The sequence below is a fragment of the Periophthalmus magnuspinnatus genome, chromosome 23, assembly GCF_009829125.3.
Source record: "Periophthalmus magnuspinnatus isolate fPerMag1 chromosome 23, fPerMag1.2.pri, whole genome shotgun sequence".
Lineage (NCBI taxonomy): Eukaryota > Metazoa > Chordata > Actinopteri > Gobiiformes > Gobiidae > Periophthalmus > Periophthalmus magnuspinnatus.
In genome coordinates this window covers 21154050-21160049 of record NC_047148.1, presented here as the reverse complement: position 1 = coordinate 21160049, position 6000 = coordinate 21154050, and the positions used below count along the sequence as shown (strand labels likewise).

Genomic DNA, 6000 nt, shown 5'->3' with positions numbered 1-6000 from the left:
AAGTCATCAAAGGCTAAAGACTTTTAGGATGTTCATAGGCCACAGCAGGTTTACAGGTTAAAGAAGGAAGTGCATCTGCAGTGAGCAGAGTAATGTGTAAAGACTATCAATTATGCATGACAAAGTTTTTATTAATAAATATGTAAAATACCCATAAATCCACAGATATTCAGTGATACAACAATACAAACAATAATCATTTATTCAAATTAATATATAACAACAGCTCATGAAACAATGGAAACCTGTTCAAAATGGGATATACTCTGTCCTACAACATTTCACACAGGAGTGTTCACCTTGAGTTCACTTATAACTATAAATGATGGATTTGATCTTGTATTGCTGCAGTCTATCCACACTGAAGTTATTATAAAAACTACTGAAGAAGATTACACAAAAAAGAAAGGTGATAATGTGATATTATTTGCATGAATCCACAGTGATCATCCCCCTGTGTGCCACACGCTCACATCCATTTGGCTGACGCCCGCTCACCCTCCCCCTGGTGCCCGTTATTCATGCCACTCAGCCCCCACCCAGCAGCTTTGACATACATCTGAGGAGGACCTGCACCTTTGTCTCCTTTGTCTGCAGAGTGGACACAGCAGCAGTGAGAGAACAAGCCTCACACAGGCAGCTCCATCATCTGATGTACAGGACTTTACATGTTCAGTCATGTGATGTTTTATTTTATTTTAGTTATATGACTATTTTATTTAAAGTTTGAATAAGGCTATGCTTTATAATAATAATAATAGTTATTATATGAAGCTTCATTGTGAGTGAATGGCTCACACATGGACACATTATAATGTATTATTTTAATATTCAATAATACAGCTCTGTCCTGTCTATAAAAACACTACTGTGTGATGTAGACATGTGGTGGAGACGTTCACATCAAACTGAACTGCAGATAACCCCATGACGTGGCGCACGCACGAGCACACTATGGAAAGCCTATATAAAATCGACGGTGGCCGCGTGTGTAAAGCTTCGCCGCGTGTGTGACTTGAGTAGATGAAGGATGAGCTTCTCACACAGGCGCGTTGTCCACCGCGCTGATGCTCCCTCGTCTCATCCTAAACTCTTGTGCACCCTCTGGTGCTTGCTAGGCTCCCAAACTTCTTTGTGTGTAGCCTGCTTTGCAGATTGTCTTCCTTGTCTGTGTGGTTGCTCATTATTCAGAGACAGACGGATCTCAGGTCATCTGCAGCTGCAGCAAAGGAGAAGCAGGAAAGATGGCGATCATCCATTAGAGCGACCGAGCGCACGCATGAAATACGAGGACAACTTCTGGGAGGATTTCTTCAGAAGAAGATTGCACCAGTGAGTTATTTCGTTATTGTTTCTAGTTTCGCCAAGATTAGTCCAGATCTTTAAAGGTCTGGAGAAGGTTTAGTGGTAGCTCATGGATATTTGTGGAGCCCCTCGTGAATGACCTGCACACAGCTGAATGCGGTCCTTCTTTAGACCAGCTCCACTCGACCTGAAACAGAAGCCGAACCGAGCCTGTAAACGTGCGCTCGGGACCAGCCAAAGTCCAGTGGGTCTCCTCGCGTCCCCACACGGCGCACACTTAGCCCTATATCCCTCTGCGCGCTTCGCAATGTCGCCTTGTCCGTTTGTTGTCAAAGTGACACAAGGAAATGGACGCGGACTGGGCTCTTCTGTAGCAGCAGAAGCTCGAGTGTTTTGTTACTCTACATGTCTGGTCAGGGGAGTTACTGGCCCGGACTCCGCTTCCTCCTCGGTGGCTGTGGCGGCTGTGCGTGGTGCTGTGCGTGGGGCTGTGCGTTAGCTTCATGGAGAAGCCATGGCTCTGCTCTCCCAAGCAGCCAGCAGCAGCCTCCATTAGCGACAGACACAGAGGGGCTGCCATAGTCCAGTCACACACTCACACACACTCACACACTCACACACACAGCACCATGAAAGCCATGTCCACTGAGGAGACCCCCTCCTCCTCCTCGGACTATACTCTCCACTGAATCGCCCAAAGAAACACGATCAGGTGGAATTATTTCGAGGTTCCTCATGTTGGGACCACTTAAATGTTCATAGTGGTGAATCATGAGTAAAGACTGCTTCCTGCGTTAGAGGATCAGTGTTTGTGCTGTGTTTGTGGTCTGCTGTGTGCGCTTTTCGCTACATGGCGCTGTGCGTCTCTGGTCAGAGGCAGGTAGACTCTGGCACAGGCTCTACCTACAAGAGCTTCTCCATAAAATGGAGGAAGACAGGATGAGTTCCCAAGTGGAGCAGACGCTGCACTGAAGCGCATGTTCTCCTTCCTTCCTCTTCTGACCTGTTTTACCAAAGTTTAGAGGAAGCACAAGGAGCAGCCTGCAAAGTAAGATCAGCTCATTTTAGCATGACTTCCAAGGTTCACTTATTTAGTAGTCCATTGCTAACAGCATGAATTTGTGGAGTGTTTGGCAGTCATGTCGCTGTCGTGGTGGCACAGTCTCGCCCATTTGAATGATAAACAGTGATTTTGTTGGATAATGCAGTGTTTTGGACTTCATGGTTAATGTTCAACTGACTAGACTTGACACTGTTAACTTCTATAGTCTATGATTGATGCAAGTTTTGAAAGGCGAAGTTCTCAAGATGATTCATTCATTTTGGATTAAAGACCAGTTTAGATGAGTGGAGGCTTTGTTTCTGGATTTGTGGGTGACATATTTGTATGTTGTCACAGTTGATTCGTGTCATTTCATTGCAACATATTGATGGGAAAAAAATAAACAAAGTATCTTAACTATCTTTGGATGTCAGTAATTGGTCAGTGTAGTTCCTATTAGGCCTACATACCTTAAAGTGTTCCCCATCAAAACCCTGAATGTAGCAAAATGTTGACATAACGATTTAAAATTACCCGTCATTGACATTGATTGATTGACATGTTTTCACTCTAAGAAAATACTTACTTTAGGCATTGCTGTTTTAAGTGTTGGATAGTTTTAGGCTTGGCTGTATTTTTATATACTACAACTAATTTGGTTTACTCCATAAATCGGCTGTATGTTTATGAGTAGCTTTTTTGTTTTTGACTTATGTTTTTGCTGTAATTAACCCACTAACCTTGGATGACTTGTACATGAATGGAGATTGGCTATGCTCTGCTTAAGTGCTGTGCATGTTTTGAGGCTGTATGCGTGTAGGGCTCTGCAGTTTCCCCTGACCACTGTGTGAAATCCTGCTGACAAGGAGACTGTGAGCTTGACACAATGTGCTGCGACAATGCCGGAGCTGAGAAGAGCAATCAAAATGGTGGCGCAACTCCCTCTCCCTGGCATGGCAGGGCAAACAGGTTCTCAAGGAGGAGTCCACACAGGCACATAAGCATGGACACAGGAAAGGAATCAGAGGTAGTCACCCAGAACGAGAACACTGGCTCTTCAAACTTATAGGCTGCATTCCTCGTGTACCTTTTTAACTTGATGCTGCCTCAGTGGTCCTTTAATTATGAATGGTGTTAGAATCAAAGTGTATGACTGTTGTCTTTTTGTTTCAAAAAAATCAATGCTATGCTCTTTCATTGCACCACGAAAATAAGCTGCTAGACAGACTAACTAGTGGTTTAATGCTAACCTTCACAGAGAGAGTATTTAAATATCACATTTGATTACATTAACAGTATCCACAGCACTAAAATGATGTTTGAATGCTGAGAGATAGTTGGCTAGTGCAGATATTGCCTGTTAGTCATGTACAATGGTAAGCCCAGCCCATCCTCTCTCCTTCACTCAGTCCACACAGGGCAAAGCACTGCCCATTCTTCTGTACCTGGGGCTGTGTGGAGGGGAGACACACAAAAGCAAAGTGAAATGCTTCACTGAGTGCTTTCTTGACATGATGCATGGCTCATGAGATGCAGTCTGGCCCTGCTGCTGCTGTTGCTGTGTCAGTGTAGAGCTACAAACACACACAGGCCTGGGATTCAAATCAGTTCACCCATTAGAGAACACATGGAAATACAAAAGCTTATTTAGTTGACCTTGTCCAGTGTAAAATGCAATTTAGCTTCCACTGCTTGGTGAGAAAAGCAGGATCAGATCTGGGGTTTTTCACCAGAACAAGGAAGTGGCTTGTTTTAGATGTCATTACTGTTTCTGTTGTCAGTTGCCACGTTACACCACTGCACAACTGGTTCCTCCTCTGCTTTCTGTCAGAACATTAAGTTGCTTTACTCCATATGGGAGTCTGCCTCAGCTGAATGTACCTTACAGCTCTGCCTGTATATTTGACTTGCCCTGTCCTCTGCACCAGCGTAAGAATAAAGTTTACATAAAAAGTGTCCATGGGAGCACACAGTGGATTTGTGCTCCTCACAGTCACTCACTCTGAGCTTTAGTCTGCCTGTGGTGGAAAAAATCCTGAATTCTTTGGAGACGCCCGTTCCTTGGGCAGTGTGGTGCCACTGGACAAGGCTTGCATTCAAGCAGGAACAGGAGTGGTCTTGTAGAGGGAATCCTCTGCCCAGACCGACAAGCAACAGAGCTGTCCAGAGACGATTAAATATTTAAGAGCCTGGAAAGGAGGGCTCAGTGGTAAGTTAATATTGATGGCTCTCTCATCTTTCCTTCACAAACTTGTTGAGCTTACCTCTGGAGGTTAGTTTGGTGAACCAGGAGAAACCAGCATGCTAGGTCCTGCATGCTCTTTTTTTGCCAAATTCTTTCTATCTCGTATATCTATTTCTACATTGGTGGCTCACAAACTCCCTGTGCACAGTATGAGAATTGTTCAGGAATGTGAGCATTGCTTTATATTGTGATTAAACCTGGTGAAGGATGGTATTAAAATGTGGTACATAGTGACTAGACCAGTGAAGTGGTTTTGCAATCATAATTGTACAAGCTTCAGATGGATTTAAGTCAGGAAATGTCTTCCTCAGATCCAAGGCCAAATGGAATGTATGCTTCCTGGAGGTGGCTAACTGTCCTTGTTTAGGAAAAAGACTTCCTGGTTATCTGCCCTTGAACAGTTTCTTTAAAACCTCTCCCAGTTCTATTGATTTAGTATGGCCAGTTTAGAGCTAGTTTGAGTTTAAATTACTTGAGCAGTGTCTTTGTTTTTACTTCAGCAATCAGAGGAACTGCACAATGACTTTTAAAAATGTAACAGTCTTAATTTATTAGACTATATTTATCTTTTTTCACACTTTACACTTCACACTACGGTTATATTTTAGATACGTACTGCAGGTGCATAGTTACAGACTTCAGTCCTCCCATAAGCCCCAGCTCTGCTCTGATCTCCTCCTCTTGTGAAGAGTGCCTCATTGGTGGCCATCTTGCTCCACATCTCACTTCTGCTTTTTCTGCTGACGGCTATGACAGTGTGCGGAGGAACAAGCCGTCGGCAGCAGGGAGGGGAAGAAGCTGCTTGCTCAGGTCTGCTTTCTTCAACTTAAACACTTCCATCTGTGTAACAAGATAGCAGCACTGAGCACAGAGGCTGCTCCACTCAGCTGAGCAGGACACTCCAAGACCTTGAGGAGCAAAACAAAATGGAGGATGGCCATGCTGTCGCTCCTCTTTGGCCACAAGGGGCTGTGTGAAATGGACTCAGCGTTTCACTCATGCAGCCCAGGCTTTGGTGACACAGGAGATACTGTCAGTTACCTAGCAGACGCAAACCACAAACAAGGCAGAAGAAATGAGCAGTAAAAAGCTTCTACATTGATTCTTAGATGACAGAGCATTATTTTCAATTGTTTAGGCTGTATGCTTTAAGCTATACTCACCTGAAGGACAAACATTACAGGAAGGACATTCATTTTCAACCTTGAGCTGCCGGATGTTACCAGCACATTATTGGTGTGAGGTCATGAAATGTTAGGATCACAGGAAAATATCTGGTTTACAGCTAAAATGCGGTGTTTATTCCAGCGTTAATTTGGAGGTACGTGCTGTAAAACAACTACTGCTTTTGCACAGCTGTGATTGACAACAAATGTTCTGGTTTGGTGAGACAGAGGAGAGTATTGCA

General features: G+C 44.0%; 1 protein-coding gene across 3 annotated transcripts in view; it reads left to right on the top strand.

Annotated features, from left to right (window-relative positions):
* Positions 1-990: 990 nt before the first annotated feature.
* The window catches only part of znf462 (zinc finger protein 462), a 36031-nt gene continuing 31021 nt past the window's right edge, over positions 991-6000 (top strand). Inside the window, exon 1 of one of the 3 annotated variants that reach the window (XM_033989182.2) lies at positions 991-1332. The gene's annotated coding sequence lies outside the window, so the exon portion shown is untranslated. Of the gene's footprint in view, positions 1333-2238; positions 2354-6000 lie in introns of those variants that run through there. The other 2 variants (XM_033989183.2, XM_055231873.1) reach the window with 2 other exon arrangements.